General features: G+C 41.4%; 1 long non-coding RNA gene across 1 annotated transcript; it reads left to right on the forward strand.

Moving 5' to 3' along the window:
• Positions 1-15,529: 15,529 nt before the first annotated feature.
• LOC116106489 lies at positions 15,530-16,123 on the forward strand. The gene is made up of 3 exons (XR_004124323.1): positions 15,530-15,628; positions 15,732-15,808; positions 15,948-16,123. It is a non-coding gene; the product is annotated as an uncharacterized LOC116106489 (long non-coding RNA).
• Positions 16,124-26,931: the final 10,808 nt, after the last annotated feature.

Genomic DNA, 26,931 nt, shown 5'->3' on the forward strand with positions numbered 1-26,931 from the left:
GCTACGAGAACTAAATTCTTCTTTTTCTACTATGATGGCCACAGTACCGCTTTCAGAAACCAAGTAGGCTCTTCTTCGCTAGGTTCATCTATCTGTTCGCCTCTGCTTTATCATAACGAACTGGCTTCTGTTACAGTTAATAAGATGACCAGGCCCAAGACCGCTTGACACCCGAACAGGCTAATCGTGTCTTTTGGAGCTCCTTCCGAAGGAAAGCCGGGACACAAGCGAAGCCGTGACAATCGCGAACTTGGGAAGTATGGTTTCATCAGCACAAGCGTTCTTGGATGGACCTAGAAGGTAAAGTTACACTAATTCCCTTCTGTCAGCAAAATACTTTGTGTGACAAATGTACATGCAGCGTGGACTATGCCTTTATAAAGAGTCGAGGCAGCCTCGCGAGAGCACCGTTTACTCCTTCCTCGATAGAAGGGACATGAGAAGGAGAGCGTCGTAAGCTGCTCGTGCTCCATTAATAGCAGCAAGCCGGTGCAAATAGCCGCGGCGCTTCCTAACCCTAGTCCTGTACAACGGCAGCAGCAGAACGCGACCGGTGCAACGAAAGGTCCGGACTCGAGACCATCAATGATCGCAGAGCGGAAGCATCCAGTATCCAGAACGAGAGCGAAGGAGTCGAGATGAATCTGAGGAGAAGAACCTTGAGTCGCGACAAGACTCAAGAAGGAGGCGCGGCAAGGTAACCCGCGGACGAGACGATCGCTAGTACAAGAGCGACTAAGGGCACGCCCATGCTGATCGTCTGGGGAGCCGATGCACGAATACTCGCACGCCATAGTCTATCTTGCTAGTTGGGTCTATTCGAGTCATATGATGAGTTCGCGCGATCACTAGGGCGAGACCTGATGACCACGTCGTTTCACATCTAGAGCAAAGGTAAACACGGCTCTTAAAGTTTGTCGCGCCTGTCTTCATTCTAATTCACTTCTAGCTCGCAGGCTTTGCTTTGCGAATGAGGATGTCTATGGAGAAGACTCGGCTGGGGGCCCGCAAAGGGGCAAGCGACGCTTAAAGAGGAGTTCGCTAGGCTGAATTAGAACTTGAATCCGTCAAGTCGGAAAGAACCAACAGACAAATTCCGAACAGCGCGAACAGGTACTTAACCAAAAGGACTGTCCGCTCATGTAAAACCGAAAATAGTTTGACTTCCAAGGCATGAGGCTGAACGACGTGCGGCGGAAAGGGGTAAAGGAGTCTTCGGAGAGACAAAACTGCCGCGTATGCTCTCCTAGAGTGTCAGAGAGAAGGGACCAGGAGCTACTAGACGACCTCGCATATGGGACTCAAGGAGCTGACACAAGAAAGGGAGGCTTCCCGATAAAGGAAGGCTTGCTGCTGGAGCTGAACTCCAGGAGAGTCAGAAAGAATGGGCTTGCACTGACTGAAGAAATGCTGATCCTTTGTCAGGAGGAGATAAGGATAAGGCCGGGCGAGACTGGGCAATTCGGTCCATTTATGCCTTGCGGCAAAAGGCGATGGAACCCAATCTAGATATTTTGATCTCGGCAGAGGGGTGTGAATGAGAACCTTGCGGATTCTGAGCGAGTGAAGATGATGCAGGTGCATCAGTGCGCCCACTGAAGATCAGAACCCAGGCATTGAGGGTTTTGGTCCTACTTCGAAGGAATCCCCCGACCAGCAATAGTGCAATGGGTCTGAAACTCCATTAGAATATGGACTCTTATTTTGTTTGCACAATAACATGAAAATACATTGTTGACTTTCTAATTGTTGTTCGCTTATCATTACATAACGTTGTAGTTACAATTACAGTTTACATGGGCAATATATACATGTGATCGGTCAACTGCGAACAGAATAAATGCGAACTGCTTAATAGGCGAACAGAAATAAATGCGAACTGCTTTAGCGAACAGGATAACCGAACTGGTTTAAAGCGAGACAGAATAATACTTCTTAACACAAAGGGTGGACTTAACCAAAATAAAAATGATCTATAATGAGAGCGATGTTTTGAGGAGATACTGATAGTTGGCGCGGAGGGCGCCTCAGCATTCCAAGCTCAGGGGTATTTTGGAACCGTCAGGGGACTTTGAGATGTAAGTCCAGGTTTTTGATCACCTTGCTCAACTCGGTACGCTCAGCTTCCAGTGTAGATCCTAATACCAGCCACTGGCTCCCTGCTTCTGATGGAGAACTTCTTTTAGCACAAGGTCTCCGCTTGGAAGTCTCTTCGCTTGACCTTTGAATTGAGAACCTTTTCGCACGTTGCTGGAGGCTGCTATTCCTAGCGAAGCTATCTCTTACGGGTGCTCTTCAAACGAGACCAGACTTGCCCTTATAAGTGCTTCGCTTTTAACCTCATCGTACAAGTCTCTCCAAAGAGAACCAGTTCCACCTCCACAGAATCATTGCTTCGGCGCATAGGCTACGAAAGGGTGGTTTCTAAGGTAGAGTTCTTGGAGTTGTCCTGTATGCCCATAGAGCTATCGGGGAGATCGTCAGCCCAATTTCCTTTGGCTGCCCCAAGCTTGGCCTTCAGAGTGTGCTTGATGGTCTTGTTGATAGCTTCAAACTTGGCCATTCCGCTGGCGGTCTGGCGATGAGGCGATTTTTTTATGGATGCCAAGCTCATAGCGAGAACTGCTAACTCCTCGTTATCAAATTGCTTTCCATTATCCAATGGGATGGGGTGTGGGGAATTCCGTAGTGGCACCATCTATGGTTCGTTGAAAACGAAGTCTTTCATCTTTAGTCGTGATCGCGGCTAGCGTTCAGCTTCCACCCATTTTGTGAAATAATCTATACGCAACCACGGCATATTTGACCCCCCTCTTTCCAACTGGCATGGGACCGATAAGGTTATCCCCCACATGGAAAATGTCCAGGGCTAGACACGTTATCAGCTCGTGCAAGGGGGCTAGCGGAATGTTCGCAAACCGCTGGCACTTGTCACATTTCTTGACAAAATTGTGCGCATCTTCTTGGATTCGGGGCCAATAATATCCCTGACGAACAACCTTGTTCGAGCAGAGTCGAGCAGCTATGTGATTTCCGCAGATCCTTCGTGAATTTCCTCATGAGTAGTCTGCTTCTTCACTGATCCTACAATCGGGGGAGAGGGGCACTGAATCCTCTCCTGTACAGCTAGTCCCGCATGAGAGTGTGTAACGACGCAGATCTTGCTCGTAGACCTTGCCTCGACTCTTGTCGCCTGGCAAGGTCCCATCCTTGAGGTATTGGACAATGGGAGTCATCCAGGAATTCTGGTTGAGTCACATTTAGGCCTGTTCGATTGAGCTGATAGTTGGAGCATCGACAAAACAAACAAGAATGTTATCTGGAGCCTCTGAATCCAACGACGAGGCTATCTTTGCTAGGGCGTCCCGCTATAGAATTATCTCTTGGGATCTGAGTGATTTCAAAGTGCTTGAACGACCTGAGAGCGGCTTAGTCTTCTTTAGGTAGGCGGACCATATTCTCTTCCTTGGCTTGGTATTCCCTAAAATTTGGTTGATGACCAACATGGAGTCGCTGTATGATGGTCGATCGCGGTTGCAAGCCCATTTCTTGGCAAGTCGCAACCCGGCAAGCAGGGCTTCATACCAGCCTCATGTTTGGTCGCCTTAAACCCGAAACCGAGAATACCATGAATCGAGCCCCCTCGGGCTTACAAGGAGAAGACCCGCACCGGCTCTTTTCTGTTCGATGACCCGTCGAAGTAGAGGTTCCAGGTCGACAGGTTTTGAATACTTTCCTGCATGAATTCGCTAGGCGTTGCTCGCATTGGGAGATAGGAAAGTTCTGAGATGAAATCTGACAAGCAACATGCCTTTAGCAGCCTCTTATACTCGTCGAACTGTGAAGGGTGCTTAATTCCATGGCCCTATTTAGCAGTTTACCGAGGCTTCTGGTTCTGGAGGACTCGCCAGTTAGGGGTGTAATTAGTCATTACATGATCGTATGGCGTGGGAAGTAGGGTCGCAGCTTTCTTGATGTGATCAGCAGAGCAAAGGCTAGTCGCCATTTCCGATACCGCACTTCGGCATCCGACAGCGCTGTGCTCACATAGTACACTGGCCATTACGCCTTTTCCTCTATCCGTACCAGAGCTTCACTGACTGCGGCGCAGAGATTACGGAAGACGGACAGGTAGCACGGGAGCTGATTCCTATGGAAGAGGCTTAGAGAGAGTGGCATTCCGGTGTTCTTTATAGCCCTGAATGCCGTTCGCATTGGGAGTCCATCGATTCTTATTGGCTTCAGAAATTGAAAATGGCAAGCACAGTCTTGTTAGCCTTGTAGAAGACTAAGTGCCGCTATTACGATCACCATTTAGCCGTATACCGTTTCTTGCTGGTCGGCTCTCAATCGAGCAGAGCTTGGATCTTTCGGGGTTTATTTCTGTGCCCCGCTGATTAACCATATACCGTAGGAACTTTCTGACGATACCCCAGACGAACGAACCCTTGAGAGGGTTCAGCTTCATTCTGTACAGTCGGAGGATGTCAACATCTCAGCGAGATGTGTAATGTGCTCTGAGGCGGCCTGGGATTGACCAGCATGTCGTCCACATAGACATCCATTATCCTTCTGATCTGGTCGGAGAACATTCGGTTAACCAACCTCTGATAGGTGCGCCTGCATTCTTGAGGCCGAAAGGCATACTTTGTAACAGTACAGCCCCCGGTTCGTAATGAAGGACTATGCTCCTCGTCGTGGCCATACATCGGATTTGATTGTATCCGAGTATTCATCATGAAGCTTAACAGCTCGTGCCCCGAGGTGGCATCAACGAGCTGTCGATTCTCGGAAAGGAAAGCTGTCTTTGCAGCTTGTTGAGGTCGCTGAAGTCAACGCAGGTCCGCCACTTGCCATTTGGCTTCTTACCAGAACCGGGTTTGGCGACCCAGGGTCGGGTAGAGAGCTTCCTCGAATGGACCCATTTCGGAGAAGGTTTCCACTTCTGATTTTAGTGCGGCGTACCGCTCACGGATCCATCGTTCTTCTTTCTGGCGAACGCGTGTTGGCTTCATTGCTGGTTTAATGAGTGGCAAATAATGTCCGGGCTGATCCCGACCATATCTGCATGTAAAGGTGGAAAAGTAACCCGCCCGGCCCGGCCCGGCGGGTTACATGCTTTGGGGCGGCTGGGCTCAACCACCCAGCCAACAAAGGCGGGCGGTTAGGCCCCAATTTAGGGAGATTTAACTTTTCAAATAAATAATTATAAATATAATTGTTTTAGTTAACTTTCAAATATCAATAATTCAATTCAATTCAATTCAATTTTTTTTTTTGTTAACATTTCAATATTAATTCAATTTTAATACAATAAAATTGTAATATAAGAAAAATTAGACTTATTCATTTATCAAAAAATAAAATAAGAAATTACAAAACATTATTGCCTCGTTAAAAACCCACCAAGAAAAACCAATGGGAGAAAAACTTGGTAAAGAAAAAAGCAGTGCAATAATTGACAATTATTTACAAATTACATTTTACAAACAAACTATTGGGGGTGGTTCACTAGGACCTCCTCATCTGTATCATCTATATTACAAAATTGAAATGATTCTACTAAAGCATGTCGATAACCTTGTATTGATCTGATGGCGCGATCGTTCCATCTGAAGACATGTGAGGACTTCAATCATTTTTGGAGTAAGTTTAGCCTCCTTTCATTTAAATCCTTCCCTTGCACTATGTTTGTTCGGGATGAACGGTTGAGACAGGAACAGCGAAAACATCCAAGGCAAGTCTTGATATACCGGAAAAATACATTTTCTGGTCTCACAATACTCTAAGAGATCAAGTGACCTGTTGAAAACTTTCGGGGGTTGCCAAATATGTTGAAGTTCATTACTCTGTGACTCATGGAGGACAGCATATTAGTTGTTGTGTTGTTGAGTGTGGTGCTTCTGAAGAGAGGCTGTGCTTCGGACTCGAAGGTTCCTCTTCGGCCTATTCAGTGCATTCCAAGAGATAAGTCTTCATTTGTTTCTTCTGCTACAGCTTCTCTGGATATTTCGCCTCTTTGCGACTGCGGGCCCATACTGTTTTCATATTGGAAAATATTCGAAAAGACTATTTTTACCTCTCCTATTTGATTGACATATGATTCGTTTGTAAATTTTCACTTAAATTGTCAAGACCATTTTCTAAACGTGCTAATTTATTCTAGGATCAAATATAGCACCTAAACAATAAAGAAAAGGAACGGTTTCCAATATTTCAAAAAAAAATTTCCATTGCCTTTATTGGTGCATGTAAAATTTCATCATCTTTGTTTTTGTAAATAACTCGGAAATTTTTATAATGCATGTATTACCAATGGACTAGTAGGGATAATACCACCAGAAAGTTAAAGTGGCTTGTAAAAACATTTAGAGAAAAGAATGAAATACTTAGCTATCTTCCAATCATTTTCTACCAAATGATGAGGACCTCTATTATTTGCTACAAATGAATATTATATTAGCATAAGGTAAACATGAATCAAGCATTAAATAAGTACTATTCCATCTAACAGGCATATCTAATGAAAAGTTCTAGGAGACATATTGATTTTATACATTCTTGAAATTCAGCATTTCTTTATTACTACTAGTAATACCAAGCTAAAGATTCCCTAATTCTATCAATATTTTTTTAATTGTTTCATACCACTTTTCGCAATTAAATTAATAACATGACATGCACAACGTTGGTGAAAAAACTTCAAATTATTATATAAAGATAATTATTTTAAAAAAATTATATAGCTTTACTATTAGAACTTGCATATCTAAAGTTAAACTTATCACTTTATCATAATATCATAATCTTCTAAACTCAATAATTTTATTATAGATTCTAAACACTATGATCCACATCCATTTAACAATCCTAATAAAGATTTATTTAATTTAAATTCATTATCAAAATAATGACTAGTCACAAAATATAATCTTGTTTACTCTACCACTCCAAATATCAGCAGTTAAGTCACACTAATATGACAAGTATGAAATTTATTTTTAATTCTAATTTCTATTTTTTAAACAATTTTATTAAATCATTTCTAGTTGCAGTTTAGAATAACTTTTAAATCCTGGAAAAATGAATTTTAAACAAATCTTTCAAAAATTTATCTTCGCATATAATAGGTTGATCAGATGCAGCAATATATAAAGCTAACGTTCCCTATATACATCAGAATTATAACGCAATAGTACCCATATTAGTTATTTGAGTTTGATTGCTTTCTCTATTTCCATGTTGATTAATATGTTTTTAGCATGCCTTTTTAAACGTACTAGTACCATAGCCTAATCAGCTTTATAAACATTTGCACAATATTTGCATCTGCTTTCTTGACTTGAGAACGCCATTTTCTGTCTCGTAAAACTTGTCGAAATACGCCCAAACGTCTGATGTGTGTCTGTTTTCGCTTTCGACGGCAGTTGATGATCCCGCCTCAGCTTGAGATGAGTGGATGAGGACACGATTACGAGGACGACGATACGAGGACGACTTCTAGAACAACGGGCGCTGTGGAATCGACGGCATTTTTGAGGTGTATCGGATTCTGAGATTGGGATTGGGACAGCGGGACTATTTGAATCTCCTGCATTCATAGTAAAATCAGCGGACTAGGACTAGGATAATAGTTTTCTTCCTCATGAAATTGATGGGAGAGAAATATCTATCCATTGTAGACTTGTAGTTGAAAAAAAAATGATGTAGAAGAAATAAAAATTAAAGAAAGAGATTTGGAATATGAAATTGGAAATATGAATTGAAAATTGCAAAACCTAATAAAATTAAAATAAGAGCAAATTGATAACAAAATATTAAGAGAATAAATGAATAATTGAGACTTGAGAGTTGAGAGAATAGAGATTAGAATAGAATATGAGAAAATGAGAGAATTTGAGTTGTGAGAAAAATATGAGAGTTTAGGGCCAATTTATAGAAAAAAAATAGGGAAAGAAATGACGAAAAAGACCCCTCCAACGGCTATAAAACGGCTATATTTCAAGGGTAAAAGTGTAATTGAAAAAAATAAAAAAGATTTACAATTTTTTTTTTTTTTTGGGGCCAACCGGGGTTGGCCGTTGCAACAAGCCGTCGGGTTGGCGGGCCTCTTGCAAAGAGGACAAATTAGCAACCGGGGGTCCGTCGGTTACCATGTGTAACCGCGCCGCCGCACGGGGGTTGCTAGCGGGTTGGGCTCAACCGCGCCCACCATTAAGGCGGGCCGTTTGAGCCCTCTTTTTTACGGGCCGGGTTAGGTTTGGCCTGCCTAACCGGCCCATTTTTTCCACCTCTATCTGCATGCGACCAGGCAAATACGTCAAGGTTTTCCCTTAAGAAGCTTATCAGCTCGAAAGGGAGCTGAGGGCTAGACAGTTTCCAATCTTTAACACTCGGCTCGGCTCGACTTTTTTGGATCAATCGAAATTTCGGACAGATTCCTCAACCGGGCCGCTGGAGGGATTTCCTGGATTCGCAGATCTATGTATCCTCTGCTGGACCGGCTGTGGTTCGATTCGGCTGATCGCCATAGCCGGGCGAGGCACACATCACGTAATGCCCTTTCCCTTGCCTGCCATCTGCACCACTTTTACGTAGCATTCGCGAGATGGCGCTTGCGATCCGCTCTCACTTCCCTATCCCGTTGGAGTGGAGAACTTCATCTTGAGGTGATATTGGAAGTGACTGCCTTGAAGCTTCTCAACAAGGTCGCCCCAAGATTCCATTAAGGCGATGGGCAATCCACGACCAAAAATCGGTAACCCTAGTACACCTCGTCGTAGGTCGCCGAGCGTGACTAGTAGCTGGTTGTTCTTGGGGATCAGGTGATCCCCTGTAAAACCGTAAAGAGGCATCGAGGCGAGCTTCAGGTCGGCCTTGTCTAGGTTCATTCTATCGAAAGCGGCTTAACAGGATGTTCACAGCGCTTCCGTTGTCCACAAGCATTCTACAGACATTATGGCACCCTATCAGGGGCGTGATCACTAGGGCGTCCTCGTGAGGATGGTGCAGGCGAGCTACTTCCTTTTCGCAGAAGGTGATCGACTCCTCCTTTTGAGCCTTTTGCGTCGCTGCGAAATGTCTATACCCTGATGGGCGGTCGTGATAAGCTTCGCGAGCATACCTTTCTGCGCACCTCGCGTGTTTCGTCCGCGCGAGGTGTGGGCCTCAAAGATTATGTTAACACTGCTGTATCTGCTGCGATCACGACACTTTTTCTCTACTCCCCTTGGTTCTCTTTTGGAGAGTCATCAATATACTCTTTAAAGTGCCCTTTTTGATGAGTCTCCCGATTGCCTGCTTTAGAGCTCGGCATTCATCAGTGTGTGCCTGTTATCCAATGCAAACAGTAGTATTTTTTGCTGGTTTCTGGCCGTAGCAGGGGTTTTCATGGGTTCGGTTCACCGAGCAGGCTGGCCTCCTTGGATTGTCAAGGATTGCAGATATGGACACGTTCGCGGAGTGTATTGAGCTCGTCCCGGTCGCAACAAGGAACAGGAGCATAGGACTTCTTGTGTTCGTAGCGGGGTTTCTTCCCTTTTCGCTGATCATCAATGTCTCCTTTGCGATCAGCTCTCCTATTTTCTCCCCGACCAGAACATAGCTTGAAGTGCGTGATCGCGACGGCGGAGTGCCGCAATGAATTCTCTATTCGGAGATATTTTTCTGCAAGGTTATAAATCTGGTGAGGGAAACATCGTCCTTAGCCTGCAGTTCTTTCCACAGGTTGGTTTGCGGGCTAACTCACAGCTATTATAAGTGTCGGATGGACTCTATCTGGGGCATGAGCCACCTTGTTGAGTTCCCGGGAAACGGTCGATATAAGATTACAGGGATTCGTCTCTTTCTTTGCCTTATGTGCTGAGGTAGCTCAAGGCATCAAAAACTTCCAATTTGCTTGGAAATGCCGTAGGAACGTCGTGCTCATCGGAGGCCACGAACTGATCGATCCGCCAAAGCGACCTTAACCACCGCTGGCATGAGAATCACGTCACGGCCAAACAACGACATTTGCAAGGTCCAAAACCTGGTGGAGCTCCATCAGGTCGTTGAACTCATACAAATGATCCTGTGGGTCATGGTTCCCATTAAATGGTCGCATGTCGGCATTCTGAACCCGGTGGGAGGTGGACAGCTAGCACTTCGGGGGAGAAAGGGGATGCAGAGGCGACCTGGGCCTGTTCGTTTTGCTGCTCCCGTAACCTGTCCAGAGCTCGCTGTAGCTCCTCAATTTTGGTAATGGGGCCAATTGGGGATTGCTTTCACACCATGCGAGTCGCGGCCTTCGCGATTACGGTTTAGGAAAGTCCAGAGGTCGGACTCCTCTCACCTCAGCCGAGCGGCATTTCGGCCGCACTCGACACACACTGACTAGAGGCTGTGAAGGCGAGGATTGTGCGGGGCATTTTCATGACCCTCGCGGTGGTACGAACCGCCCCGCGAGGTGTGGGGACCACCCGTACAGATAGCGATCAAATCGTTTTGCTGGCGGTGACAGGAATTGTCGCGCCGCCTTGCTTGGGTCACCTGCGACGTGGCATGGGCAGCTCGGATTCACTTTTTCGTCGAGTCTCAGCTTTGTCGGCACCCTGCTCGGGGCATGGTTTGTTCGTGGTCCTTAGGACCCTAGGCTTACTTTTTGCCACTTCTACCCTTACTTACGTCTACCGCTGCAGTGCTTGCGACACGGGCTATTTCCCTTGCCGCCTTCGCTCGCGCGACCTGCAGGCGTTTTTGGGCGTTGCACCGCCCCAGCTGTTGTAGATGACATTCCTTGGTCCAAACGGTCCAGCCTCTAGTTGACCGTCTAGAGAGTATTATCGAACCTCTCCAGGTAGCTTCTGATGCGGGGTCAAGCTGCGAAGCTCCGAGATATCCCCTGTAACATTTGTGAAACTGGAAGTACCCTGAGGGGGTATCCCCTTGGGTCAAGGGGACTCCTTCAACGCACTGGTTACGCTTCCAGGTTCAGATTGGTGGCCATTTGTTGCTGTGGACCAGTAGGTTGAAGATTCTCCTGATGAAGGATGAACACTAAATTAGCCTCCTTCTAGCAGCCCAAATGTGATGCGTGATTCTAACAACACCAACTAATCGACCATGCGCAACGTTGATTGGCCAAGAGACACACGTATATGGATAGAAAAATATGAAATAAATGCGATGGGAGCTTTTTAAAGTGGTCGGATGCTAAGGTAGCAAGTCCTACGTCCACTGATTGTATTAGTATTGTGGGTCGGGTCCAAGCACAGCGGATTGACTACAAATGATTAGGAAGTAAATACAAAGTTTGCAAGAGAGAGAATTCAAGTGTAAAAATGGCCGAATCCCCTTAATGAAGGGGTCTTCTCCCTTTATAACCAATGAGGGTGTGTAATCATCATTAAATCCATGGGTGGTGTGAGTGTCAGGTCATAATCCCTTTACGTCCCATTGCCCACTTCCCAAGCTGATTTCACGCGATTTATTAGGGCAGGAAATGGACGCGTGGGAGCTCCATAGCGTTTGGAGGCCTAACGTGTACTTACGTTCTGACGGGAGCAGGTCACATTGCATCACGTGACTTTCCACGTTAGCCCTTGTTTTCCTAGGCATAACAATAATAAATATATTTAATTGATAATTTATGTTAAAAAAATACTGTTTAGTGAAATATGTTCGAAGGCGTTTTATTCTCTACAATTTCAAATATTGTTTTCAGATAAATACGTTGAACAAGTTTTTTTTTTTTTTTTTTTCATAATTCCAATTATTTTAATATTTTAGAAAAATAGATAGAATAAAAAACACACACCCTGTTAGTACCCGTATTTTATGGTAAAATTTGTCAATTATCTGTCTTACCAAACAGTCCACGTCTTAACTGTAAAACACGTCTTTGCTGTTATTTTTGTTCCAAAACCGTCTGTAAATTGTTATTCAAGCGATTATCTTTATCGATCGGCTTGTACAGTTGTACTATTATTAATTAATTATTTAATTATTTAAATTAAACAAAGTTCTTAACTTATACTTTGCTTAGTGACAAATTTACGAGGTCATATACAATTCGTTTCATTTTTATATTTTTTAAATTTTAATTTGGTACGTCCGTTTCTTTTGTTTTGTTTTGTTTTTTTTCTTTTATTCATTAAATTAAATTATTAATCCTGGTTCGTAGAATTGAATTATGATATGTGAGTTTAGGATTTAGGGTTTATATTGATTTGGGTATTTCTAAATTGCAAGTTGAGTTGAATTGAATTGATGACATCGAGAACTTTGAGGGGCGACTCCATCACGGATGTTGATGGGAGAAATCGTGAGCATTGGAGACTTCTGGTTTCGAAGTTTAAGTGAACCTTTTAGCTAACTATGATGATGATAATTCCGTCTCCAGGTATTTTTTCTTCAATGTGTTCATTAAGTTAAGAAGAATATTTTTTTTTTAAATAAATTTTTAATTATGTTAAATGTATATTAGGACGTAGAGTAGATGATTATTTGGGATGATCAAAGGAGAATGGAGCGCTTGCATTGGACTTCTCACTTTCTCAGTTGATTGCACATGGACACAGTGGTTAGGTGTGTTATATTGTTGTTGATCATCTTCTTAGAGGATCATTTTTGGTGACGGTTACTGTATTGTTGTTGTCGGCGAATTGTCTACAAAAATTTGGTATTTGTAGTCTTTCATACTATGATGGTAGATTTTTTTGGTATTGAGAAACTACCTCGCATGTGTGGACTAGTGCCAAAGTAGCAACCTTGTAATCTCGGTAGTTAGGAAACTTGTGGTAGTTTCTGTTGACTCGACTAATTGCACAATGAGCTCATTTTTGGTGTGATGTGCTAATGTTTACTGTTATCTTTATAGTCATGATAATTTGCAGTTTCTTGCTTTTGATGTAATTTTGTTGGCAAGAGAGGCTAGTTAAGACATGGCTTATGCTGTGATAATTTTGGTTGGCTGATTGATATATTTTGTACTTCAGACTGCTAGTTGAGCATTATCTCTTACTATGGAAACTTGCTTAATTAGTGGGACTGCACTTTTGTTATTCTATCTTCATCATGATTTTCTTGAAATCTGCATTAGGGGTTTTTGCTCCTGAATTTAGAAGTTTGCCTCGGTATGATACTATTAGGATGGTGTACTGTTTTGTTTCTAAATGAAATCCTTAATAAGAAAACAATTAGTATATGACTGCTTGAAGCAATTATATTTAGTTTTCTTTTTTCTTTTCTCTCTCTCATTTTTTTTTTTTTTTTTTTTCGGATTACTAAATGTCCCAACTGGTGGCAGTTTGCTCAAACGGTGAGGTAAGGTTACTCTCAAGACATTTTACATTTACCAAAGAGGTACACCACTTAGAAATCATATGCCAATGTATCATTTGTGTAATGATAACTAAATATAAGTTAGATTCGCATTATATGCCTGTTTTTATTTGTTTAGTTTCCATCATATTGGTCATTGCTTTTAAAAATCATGCTTCATGACCTGTTAGGTGTTAAGTGCTTTGTGATTATTGATAACATTGCTGATTGTGGAAATATCTTAGGTGTCCTTTCACTAAGTTTGGTAGTTTGAAATTTGTAGCAAATATTGTTTTTGGATCTGGATCACTTATTGGACGACTTTTGCCTCTCTCTTCTGGCACCTCAAATGGACTAAGTCGGAAGCTTTTCCATCTTCACTTAGTCCTCTACAGGTATTATATTGTATTGCTGTGCATTTCACCTCTTAGTTTTGATAAATGGATAGTATTTCATGGCACTTAATCATGAAATATGTATGTTTTTAATTCTGCTTTGAATTTCTTCGATCTAATCAAAAAAAAGAACTGATGTGTATGACTTACGCTATTAATTGGTGTCAATTTAGGAGAAAGGCTTAGACATCTACAACAAAGGCTGGAAGTCCCTTGATGGATCCGTGTGGAACATCAGGTAGGTTTTTCTCCGTTTAATTTTATTACTTAACTAATTTTTTGGCCTCCGTTAATTTTATACTTACTATTTTCGCCTCAATGTTTTAGAGCTAGCAATAATAGTGGATGTGGGTTAATTCCTTTCATTTTTGTTATTAATGAAATTGAAATCTGTTTATAGTGAAGAGTTATGCCCGATTGCTAAAAGTTTTGATGCCTTGAGGATTTATATTACATGTTTGAAATTGCAATACAATTTATGGATGAAGTTACATGTTAAAGTACTCAAATTAAGTGCCCACAATTCACTTACTGTATCAAAGTGTGTCAAACTGGGTGAGAACATCTTATAAGCTTAATCATCCCTGTCATAATTACTCCAAATTAGGGTTGAGGTATAAATTTGCCTACTTTATTTCTCTACAACTTTAACTTATAATGGTTGTGTTGGGAAGATCACTGATTTTGATTTCCTCCAGAAAAAGGAAAGGGAAAGACTGACCTGTTGCTTTTGTTTTAGAGCATAACTTATAAATATAAAATTGAACTTTTGTGCTGGCAGATGCTCTAAACAGTTATGGAGGCTAGCTTGTCCTGGTAGGGATTTGCCAGCTCTGAAATCGGAGCTTTGGAAAGAAATGGGTTGGCAAGGCACAGACCCTTCAACAGATTTTCGTATGAAATGGAAATTACATTAAATTACTTATTACATTTTTTTTTACCTGAAGGATTCTGATGCAATTTTTTTTTCAATGACATTGAAGAGGTGAGGATTTATATCATTGGGAATCTCATCTTCTTTGCCAAGAAGTATCCGGTTGGTTCCTTGGTTTAAAATGATATAGTTCTCTTTTTCTTGTCAAATTTTTAATCTTAATTATATCATTATTCAAAATAGTTGAGATTTTATTTTGTTATTTTCATCTGAAGCATATGGGAATTTTTTGTGCCTTTCTTAGCCTGTTTTAGGATCTACAAAACTTGGCTCAGGCGGCAACAAAATTTAGGCTCCGTTTGGTAAGAATTTTTAGTATTTATTCCCTATCCTATCTAATACCATTTTATTCTTATTCTTAAATATTATTCTATATTATCAATTCTTTTACCCCTCTAAATTTGTTATTTAACTAAACACCCCAAAAAAATGTTTAGAAATTGACAAAAACACCCCACCACCCACATTTACCAGATTCCGGCCACCACCACCAGAATCTGGTATATAGCGCACTACTGGTTGAATCTGGCCGTAGTGCGCCGATCTAGCATTTTCCGACCAGATCCACGATGGATCTAGCCGGAAAAAGCCAGATCTACGGCCAAAGAACTGGCCGGTAGCCATATCTTGGCGCATCGTTTGGAACACAAATGCGGCCAGTATCTCCTTTTAAGGATTAATTTCTTGTTAGATTTTATTTTGTTTTCTTTCAATTACAAATTGCTCCCACAAATCCAAGATTTTCGGTTGCTTCAACTTGTTAACGTTAGGGAACTTAGTGCTTTGCTACCAGTCCTCGTGGGAACGATATCCTACCCATCACTCTATTACTTGAGCGACTAGTGCACTTGCTAGTTTTGCATGTTGTAGTAGACACGCATCAGCTCCCTTACTACAAAAATAATGGAAGCTCTTATCTGCACACAAGATTGGATTCGGATTACGCGTGCACCATTAGCCATTGAGAACACCTTGGATGAGTTAACAAAAATTGAGTCAGGTAAAATTTTTGCTTTACTTTCAATTAATTAATTATGTATGTGTTGGATTTGTTAATTATATTTTCAATTATTTAATTATGTGTTTATCCAATTTTTTTGCAGAATTTCCATCTTTCAGAGTAGAAAGTACTCGTCCTCAACTAAATGATTGAAGGGCAATCCAAATTTCCAATAACAAGGTATATACTATGATTTTATTTAGTTTTATTTGTTCTTTTATTTACTAATTTCTAGATTTGATTGGACAAACTTATAAAAAGAAAAAAATTTAAAATGGGAGCTACTTAACAAGTTATGGAACTTTTTTTGTTTTAACAGTTGACATTTGACAATGGATTGGCATGTGCTTGGAGTTTGACGGTTATTGCTTGCTTGGAGGCCTTTTTTGAAATATTTTTGTGGGTTTGTTATATTTATATTTGCTAGTTTGAAATCTTTTTGTGGACTAGCATGTGTTTGCTAGTTTTAATCATGTGTTTGATTTACATTTCATTTTCCACCCGTAACAAGGTTGCAATCATATGATAAATTTATGCATAACAGCCACTCATTATCTTGGTGAAATTGTAATAATTTGCCAAAATAAATTCTCAAAGATAAGGACAAACAATAATATGCTCAGCGGTGTCTAAATGAGATTATTGAGTGACTTTGAGGCCATAAATTAAGGTTTTCCAACAAGGACTACCTGTATGGCACTTATATTATTTCCCATGAGATGTAGCTCTTCAATTACTGGCAATGAAGGCTTGATTATTTCAACCTGAATATCAAGAAAAATATGGTATTTCAAAATTGAAGTATATGAATAAAACATGAAAAGAAAAGAGGAAAGGAGAAAATAACCTGCCTGCACCCAATTTATACCAGTATTGTTTAAAACTAAAATGCAGAGCCTTTTACACTTTTAGTTGTGACAGTCCAGAGATATCCTTTGACATTATATTGTTAGAAAAATTGATAGCAGTGAGACCTGGTAACTCGTAACTGTTCACAGATGGCATGTATCATGTATTTATTTTTGCAATCTTTGATTTGTAATTTTAAATTATTAATATTTGACATAAATTAAAAATTATATGAATTCAAATTATTCAATTACAATAAATATAATTTTAATTCAAGCAAAAAAAAAAAAAAATGGAAAAAAGGGCCAAAAACCGAATTGGGCCGAAAAATGCAGCCCATAATTCATAATTAGGCCAAAAAATGCAGCCCAATATATAATCGGTTTAAAACCGGTTAATCGAACTGAATTTTCGATTCGGTTTATAACCGAAACCGGACTGGTTTCGGTTCAATAATTTTTTTGAACCGAAAACCGGTTCGGTTAACCGATTTTTTCCACCCCTAACATAGTGGTCGTCCTAACCAACTATCCTCTATGGTAAATACTCTAGAGTTAAGAAGTATCTTGGAGACTTATAAGGTGGTCCATGCAACTGAGTGAGTTTGACGTTCTCTACAAACCTCGAACAACATGAAAGCCCATGCAGTTATTGATTTCGTAGTCAAATTGACCAATTTTGAAGGGGGAGTAGGAGGATGTACTAGAGAAAAAACAACATAAATTGAGATAGACAAGCAATAGCAAGGAAACAATGACTCTAATGTAGGAACATCATCAATAGCAACAGAGTCCACTCAACAGAGTTTTGATTAAAAAAAATTCGTCAATTGCTCTGGATCCTGGATGGTTCTACCGATAGCGTATGATAGTGGTGCTATAATCATCCTCACAAGCTCTAAGGGGTTTATCTTTGAGTATGCTCTGAAATTCAACTTTAAAGGCCTCCAATAATGAAGCCAAGTCTACTAATAAAGAGCAACTCACAATTGATAGTTAAACCAAGTCAATGCGGAGTACCAAGTAAAAGAGGACAACATGATCACATACCTAAAGCTCTTTAAGGAGCTACTAAAATATCAAAATTTATTTATACTAACAAATAAGTTAACTAATCATATTTTTATTAAAAAAAATCAAGAATAAATAATTATAGAAAAAAAAGATATAATATATATAAGAGCTATTTTATATTTCTAAAAATAAGGCAGGCTTTCCTAACTGTCCTAGTTAGTAAATCAGGTACGGTCAAAAAAAGGGTACAGGAATTTTACGGTATAATACGGCAACGGTGAAAAATCTTTATAAAAATCGGCCATAAATTTAGATACGGGAAAAATACGATATAGGTATATACTTTTAATACAGTGCATTGTCAATAATACGTTTTGAAAAACACGGCAATATCAATCTTAGTTTAACACTTTATGGATACCTAGTTAAATCAATATAACATTTCAATGCAAAGTATTCAATTACCATAACACAAATACCCAATATATAAATACAACTGATATCAATTATAGTTTCCAGACTTAAGCACAATATTAGCAAGATTCAATTATGATGTCAAATCAAACACTCATAACAAACCAATTGTTTACAAAATTACAATACACACCTGTAGTCAGTTACAAAATTACAAATGTACCATGTAAAGTAAAACTATATATTTATTAAATTTCATCACCTGCGTTTCTCTTCTCTTCATTTGCTCGTTCTTTTCAACTTTCTTCTCTCTTCTTCTGTAAGTTTCTCTTCTTCTTCTCTTTTCTTTTCCCCCTTCTGCTTCACTTCCTTCTTAAACCGTGCTCTTTTGTATAAATTATAAACTTATTCTATACAAAGAGACGAAGGTTGTGGAAATTGATTGTTTGCTAGAGTTGATTGTTGCGTGTTGATTATGGGAGTTGATTGCTTGTGGAAATTTGTGAAGAATTGGGAAGAAAAAGCTGAAGAACTGAGGAAGAAGAAGAATTGAACTGAGGAAGAAGAAGAATTGGAACTGAGGAAGAAGAACTGAGAAGAGAGATCTGTTTTGATTTTTAGTAAAAACCCACTAAATGATGTCATTTTGGGGGTGAGATTTTTTTTTTTTCTAATAATTCAACGATTAACGTGAGCCTTATTATACGCGAATTATATGGTAGATTTTATAAAACGTATACGTGCGTCTTATACGCGAATATATGGCTATTCCGTACAATTCGCTATAATACGTGTTTTTACTAACCAGAGCTAACTGCAGATTTAAGAGATAAAAGTGAAAACAAATTGATGAATGTCTTTTTGAACTAAATCCAATTAAAGAAGCCATCTTTCATTTTTTAGTAATTTTTCTTTACCAGTATCCCAAACCAGCCTAAATTAAGCTTCATTCGTGTATATTTTTTTATAATGTTGATGCTGATTCTAAACACAACTAATCGACACGTACGCAACGTTGATTGGCCAGAGACACACGTGATTATGGATAGAAAAATATAAATAATGCGATGGGAGCTTTTTAAACATGGTTCGGATAGCTAAGGTACAAGTCCTACGTCCACTGATTTGTTATATTATTGTGGGTCAGCGGCAACAGCGGACTGACTCAATGATTAGGAAAAGTAATACAAAGTTTGCAAGAGAGAGAATTAAGTGTAAAATGGCCGAATCCCCTTAATGAAGGGGTCTCTCCCTTTTATAACTAGATGAGGGGGCGTGTAATCATCATTAATTCCATGGGTTGGTTGAGTGTCATGTCATATCCGCTTTACGTCCATTGCCCACTCCCAAGCTGATTTCATGCGATTTATTACAGGAAATGGAAATGGACGCGTGGGAGCTCCGTAGCGTTTGGCAAGCCTGACGTGTACTTACCGTTCTGACGGGACAGTCACACTGCATCACGTGACTTTCCACGTTAGCCTCTGTTTTCCCAGGCATAACAGAAGTTTCCATTATTTTTAAGGTTTGAGGACGAACCTTGGAAACTAAGTCATCGCCGCGATTGGAGGTTTTGTAATTTTGATGACTGAATGGAAGAAGCTCGGGACAATGCCGCGAGAGTAGCTTCGGCGAGCCAACGGCGATGGAGCTGCGGTACGCCTACTATCTCAAAAGAGAAAGGCCAGGATTCTATACTTGTCCCAGTGACCTACCATCGCGCGAAGGATACATAGCTATCCAGCAACGCGCGGGGCCTACGAGACACAAATTCTTCTTTTTCTACTATGATGGCCACTACCGCTTTCAGAAACCAAGTAGGTTCTTCTTCGCTAGGTTCATTATCTGTTCGCCATCTGCTTTATCATAACGACCTGCCTTCTTTTACAGTTAATAAGATGACCAGCCAAGACCTGCTTGACGACCCGAACAGGCTCGTGTCTTTTTTGGAGTCCTTCCCCAGGAAGAGCCGGGACACAGCGAAGCACGTGACAATCGCGAACTTGGCGAAGTATGGTTTCATCAGCACAAGCGTCTTTGGAGACCCTAGAAGGTAGTTACACTAATTCCCTTCTGTCACAAAATAACTTTTGTACAAATGTACATGCATGCAGTGACTATGCCTTCTAAAAGAGTCCGAGCAGCCTCGCGCGAGCACCGTTTACTCCTTCCTCGATCGGGGAGAGAGAGAGCGTCATCGAGCTGCTCGTCCCATTATAGCACAACCGGTGCAAATAGCCGCGCCTTCCTAACCCTGTCCTGTACAGAGACGGCAGACAGATATGTCGCTCAGACACCACCGTCTCGCCCAAGCGAAGGCTCCGGCCGCAGAGATCGAATGAAGAGGAAGCAATATCAGTCGAGCGAGGTCGAGACTGAATCTGAGGAAGAACCCTTGAGTCGCGACAAGACTCAAGAAGGAGGTCGGGCAAGGAACCCGCGGACGAGACGATCGCTGCTACAAGGCAAGGGCACGCCATTGCTGGACTCGTTGGGGAGCCTGCCGAATACCTGCAGCCAATAGTCTATTCTCTGCTCGAGTTGTGGCTATCGGAGTCAATGATGAGTTCGCCGATACAGGGCGATGACCTGATGACCACGTCGTTTCAGCATCTAAGCAAGGTAACACTGCTCTTAAAGTTTGTCCGCTGTCTTCATTCTAATTCACTTCTTGCTCGCAGGCTTTGCTTTGCGATGAGATGTCTATGGGAAGACTCGGCTGGGGGCCGCAAAGGGGCACGACCTAAAGAGGAGGTCGCTGGGCTGAAATTAGAACTTGGAATCCGTCAAAGCGGAAAGAACGACAAGCATTCGAAAGCGCGAACAGGTACTTGAACAAAAGGTGTCCGCTCTCTGTGAATATGACTTCCAAGGCAGAGCTTGAACGACGTGCGGCGGAAGTAAGGATCTTCGAGGACAACGCCGCTAGCTCTCAAGGAGTCAGAGAGAGGACCAGGAGCTCCAGACGACCTCCATATGGGCTCAGAGCTGAACAAGAAAGGGAGGCTTCCGAAAAGGAAAGGCTTGCTCTGGAGCTGAACTCCAGGAGAGTCAGAAAGAATTGCTTCACATGACGAGAAAGCGGATCCTTGCTCAGAGGAGATAAGGATAGGCCGCGCGACTGGGCAATCGGTCCATTTATGCCTTGCGCGGCGAGGAACCCAGATCTAGTATTTTTGATCTCCAGAGGGGTGTGTAAGAGACCTTGCGGATTCTGACGGAGAATATGATCAGGCACAGTGGCTCACCTGAAGATCGACCAGGCAGAGGGTTTTGGTCCTACTTCGAAGGATCCCCCGACCAGCCATAGTGCAATGGGTCGACTCCATTAGAATAGGTCTTAATTTTGTTGCAAATAAATGAAAATACATTTTGCTTTCAATTGTTGTTCGCTTTATCATACATAAGTGTAGTTTACAATTCAGTTTACATGGCAATATTACATGTGAATCGTTCACAAGCGAACAGAATAAATGCGAACTGCTTAGCGAACAGAATAAATGCGAACTGCTTAGCGAACAATAACGCGAACTGTTTAAGCGAACAGAATAATACTTCTACAACAAAGGGGGAACTAACAAAATAAAAACTGATCTATAATGAGAGCGAGTTTGGGAGATACTATAGTATGGCGCGGAGGTGCTGCAGCATTCCAAGCTCAGGGTATTTTGGAACCGTTCAGAATCTTGAGATGTAAGTCCCAGGTTTGTATGCACCTTGTCAACTCGGTACGTCCTTCCGCATGTAGATCCTAATACCAGCCCACACTTGCTCCCTGCTTCTGAGGAGAACTTCTTTTAGCACAAGTCTCCGCCTTGGAAGTCTCTTCGCTGTGACCTTTGAATTGAGAACCTTTCGCACGTTGCTGGTAGGCTGCTATCCTAGCGAAGCTCTTCTTACGGTGCTCTTCAAACGAGATCCAGACTTGCCCTTATAAGTGCTTCGACTTTTTAATACCACTCTCATCGTACAAGTCTCATCCAAAGAGAACCAGTTCCACCATGCCATCAGAGATTCATTGCTTCGGCGCATAGGCTAATCGAAAATGGTTTCTAAGGGTAGAGGTTCTTGGAGTTGTCCTGTATGCCCATAGAGACTTCGGGAGATCGTCAGCCCAATTTTCCTTTGGCGGCCCCAAGCTTGGCCTTCATTGTGCTTGATGGTCTTGTTGATAGCTTCAAACTTGGCCATCTCCGCTGGCGGTCTGGCGACTGAGGCGATTTTTTTATGGATGCCCAGGCTCATGCGCAGAACTGCTAAACTCCTCGTTATCAAATTGCTTTCCATTATCCAAAATGCGGAGGGGTGTGGGGAGGATTCCGTAGTGGCACACTATTTCTTAATGTCGTTGAAAACGAAGTCTTTCATCTTTCAGTCGTGATCCGGCTAGCGTTCAGCTTCCACCCATTTTGTGAAATATCTATACGCAACCACGGCATATTTGACCCCCCTCTTTCCAACTGGCATGGGGACCGATAAGGTTATCGCCCCCCACATGGAAATATGTCCAGGGGCTAGACATCGTTATCAGCTCGTGCAAGGGGGCTGCGCGATGTTCGCGAAACCGCTGGCACTTGTCACATTTCTTGACAAAATTGTGGTCATCTTCTTGGATTCGGGGTGCCAATAATATCCCTGACGAACAACCTTGTTCGTAGTGCAGAGACGAGCAGCTATGTGATTTCCGGCAGATCCTTCGTGAATTTCCCTCATGACGTAGTTGCTTCTTCCTGTCCTGATACACATCGGGAGAGGGGGCACTGAATCCTCTCCTGTACAGCTAGTCCCGCGATGATGGGTGTAACGACGCAGATTTGCTCGTAGACCCTTGCCTCCGACTCTGTCGCTGGCAAGGTCCCATCCTTGAGGTATTGGACAATGGAGTCTCCAGGAATCTGGTTGTCACATTAGGCCTGTTCGATTGAGCTGATAGTTGGAGCATCGACAAAACAAACAAGAATGTTATCTGGATGCCTCTGAATCCAACGACGAGGCTATCTTTGCTAGGGCGTCCCGCATATAGAATTCGATCTCTTGGGATCTGAGTGTATTCAAAGTGCTTGAACGCCTGAGAGCGGCTTAGCTTTTAGGATACGGACCATATTCTCTTCCTTGTCTTGGTATTCCCTAAAATTTGGTTGTGAGCCAACATGAGTCGCTGTACGATGGTGCATCGCGGTTGCAGCCCATTTCTTTGGCAAGTCGCAACCCGGCAAGCTAGGCTTCATACCAGCCTCATGTTTGGTCGCCTTACAACCCGAAACCGAGAATACCATGAATCGAGCCCCCTCGGGCTTACAAGGAGAAACGCCGCAGCCGGCTCTTCCTTCTGTTCGATGACCCGTTCGACGTAGAGGTTCCACGGTCGACAGGTTTTGAATACTTTTCCTGCATGAATTCGCTAGGCGTTGCTCGCATTATGGGAGATAGAAAGTTCTGAGATGAAATCTGAACAAGCAACCTGCCTTTATGGTCAGCCTGCTTATACTTCGTCGAACTGTGCAACTGGTCTTAATTCCATGGCCCTATTTAGCAGTTTACCCGAGGCTTCTGTTTCTGGAGGACTCGCCAGTTATAGGGGTTAATTACATTACTGATCGTATGGGCGTGGAAGTAGGGTCGCAGCTTTCTTGATGTGATCAGCAGAGCAAAAGGCTAGTCCCGCCATTTCCGATACCGCACTTTCGGCATCCGACAGCGCTTGCTCACTAGTACACTGGCCATTACGCCTTTTCCTCTATTCGCCGTACCAGACTTCACTGACTGGGCGAGCAGATTACGGAAGGAGGACAGGTTAGCACGAGCTGATTCCTAGGAAGAGGCTTAGAGAGGATGTGCATTCCGAGGTGTTCTTTATAGCCCTGGAATGCCTGTTCGCATTGGGAGTCTCGATTCTTATTGGCTTCAGAAATTGAAAACTGGCAAGCAACAGTCTTGTTAGCCTTGATAGAGCGACTAGTGCCGCTATTAACGACTACTCGCATTTAGACGTCATACTCTGTTTCTTGCTCGGTCGGCTCTCAATCGTAGCAGAGCTTGGATCTTTCGGGGTTATTTCTGTGCCCCGCTGATTAACCATATACCGTAGGAACTTTCCTGACGATACCCCAACGAACAACTTGAGAGGGTTCAGCTTCATTCTGTACAGTCGGAGGATGTCAACATCTCAGCGATGTGTAATGTGCTCTGAGGCGGCCTGGATTGACCAGCATGTCGTCCACATAGACATCCATTATCCTTCTGATCTGGTCGGAGAACATTCGGTTAACCAACCTTGATAGGTGCGCCTGGCATTCTTGAGGCCGAAAGGCATAACTTTGTAACAGTACAGCCCCCGGTTCGTAATGAAGGACTATGCTCCTCTGTCTGGCCATACATCGGATTTGATTGTATCCGGAGTATTCATCATGAAGCTTAACAGCTCGTGCCCCGAGGTGGCATCAACGAGCTGGCGATTCTCGAAAGGAAGACTGTCTTTCGCAGGTTGTTGAGGTCGCTGAAGTCAACGCAGGTCCGCCACTTGCCATTTGGCTTCTTATCCAGAACCGGGTTGGGCGACCCAGGTCGGGTAGAGAGCTTCCTCGAATGGACCTTTCGGAGAAGGTTTCCACTTCTGATTTTAGTGCGGCGTACCGCTCACGGATCCATCGTTCTTCTTTCTGGCGAACCGTGTTTGGCTTCATTGCTGGTTTAATGAGTGGCAAATAATGTCCGGCTGATCCCGACCATATCTGCATGTAAAGGTGGAAAAGTACCGCCCGGCCCGGCCCGCGCGGGTTACATGCTTTGGGGCGGCTGGGCTCAACCCCCAGCCAACAAAGGCGGGCCGGGTTAGGCCCGCATTTAGGGAGATTTAACTTTTCAAATAAATAATTATAAATATAATTGTTTTAGTTAACTTTCAAATATCAATAATTCAATTTCAATTCAATTCAATTTTTTTTTTTGTTAACAGTTTCAATATTAATTCAATTTTAATACAATAAAATTGTAATATAGAGAAAAATTAGACTTATTCTTTATCAAAAATAAAATAAGAAATTACAAAACATTATTGCCCATCGTTAAAACCCCACCAAGAAAAACCCATGGGAGAAAAACTTGGTAAAGAAAAAAGAGTAGCATAATTGACAATTATTTACAAATTACATTTTACAAACAAACTAATTGGGGGTGGTTCACTAGGACCTCCCTCATCTGTATCATCTATATTACAAATTGAAATGATTCTACTAAAGCATTGTCGATAACCTGTATTGATCTTGATGGCGCGATCGTTACCATCTGCAAGACATGTGAGGACTTCAATCATTTTTGGAGTAAGTTTAGCCTCTCTTTTCATTTAAATCCTTCCCTTGCACTAAATGTTTGTTCGGGATGAACGGTTGAGACAGGAACAGCGAAAACATCCAAGGCAAGTCTTGAATATACCGGAAAAATACATTTTCTGCTCCAATACTCTAAGAGATCAAAGGACCTGTTAAAAACATTTCGGGGGTTGCCAAATATGTTGAGTTCATTACTCTGTGACTCATGAGGACAGCATATTAGTTGTTGTTGTTGTTGGTGTGGTGCTTCTGAAGAGAGGCTGTGCTTCGGACTCGGGTTCCTCTTCGGCCTATTCAGTGCATTCCAAGAGATAGTCTTCATTTGTTTTCTTCTGCTACAGCTTCTCTGGATATTTCGCCTCTTTGCGACTGCGGGCCCATACATGTTTTCATATTGGAAAATATTCGAAAAGACTATTTTTACCTCTCCTATTTGATTGACATATGATTCGTTTTGTAATTTTCACTTAAATTGTCAAGACCATTTCTAAACGTGCTAATTTATTCTAGGATCAAATATAGCACCTAAACAATAAAGAAAAGGAACGGTTTCCAATTTTCAAAAAAAATTTCCATTGCCTTTATTGGTGCATGAAAATTTCATCATCTTTGTTTTGTGTAAATAACTCGGAAATTTTTATAATGCATGTATTACCAATGGGACTAGTAGGGATAATACCACACCAGAAAGTTAAAGGTGGCTTGTAAAAACATTTAAAAAGAGAAAAAATGAAATACTTTAGCTATCTTCCAATCATTTTCTACCAAATGATGAGGACCTCTATTATTTGCTACAATGAACTATTATATTAGCATAAGGTAAACATGAATCAAGCATTAAATAAGTACTATTCCATCTAACAGCATATCTAATGAAAATTCTAGGAGACATATTGATTTTATACATTCTTGAAATTCAGCATTTTTTATTATACTAGTAATACTCAAGCTAAAGTTCCATAATTCTAATCAATATTTTTTTAATTGTTTTCATACCACTTTTCGCAATTAAATTAATAACATGACATGCACAACGTTGGTGAAAAACTTCAAATTATTATATAACAGATAATTATTTTAAAAAAATTATATAGCTTTACTATTAGAACTTGCATATCTAAAGTTAAACTTATCACTTTATCATAATATCATAATCTTCTAAAACGTCAATAATTTTATTATAGATTCTAAACACTATGATCGCACATCCATTTAATCAATCCTACATAAAGATTTATTTATATTTAAATCATTATCAAAATAATGACTAGTCACAACAATATAATCTTGTTTATCTCTAACCACTCCAAATATCAGCAGTTAAAGTCACACTAATATGACAAGTATGAAATTTATTTTTAATTCTAATTTCTATTTTTTAAACAATTTTATTAAATCATTTCTAGTTGCAGTTTAGAATAACTTTTAATCCTGGAAAAATGAATTTTAAACAAATCTTTCAAAAATATTATCTTCGCATATAATAGGTTGATCAGATGCAGCAATATATAAAGCTAACTGTTCCCTATATACATCAGAATTATAACGCAATAGTACCCATATTAGTTATTTGAGTTTGATTGCTTTCTCTATTTCCATGTTGATTAATATTTTTTAGCATGCCTTTTGTAAGACTAGTACTAGTACCATATGCTAATCAGCTTTATAAACATTTGCACAATATTTGCATCTGCTTTCT

The sequence above is a fragment of the Pistacia vera genome, unplaced genomic scaffold (assembly GCF_008641045.1).
Source record: "Pistacia vera cultivar Batoury unplaced genomic scaffold, PisVer_v2 Contig518, whole genome shotgun sequence".
Classification (NCBI taxonomy): Eukaryota; Viridiplantae; Streptophyta; class Magnoliopsida; order Sapindales; family Anacardiaceae; genus Pistacia; species Pistacia vera.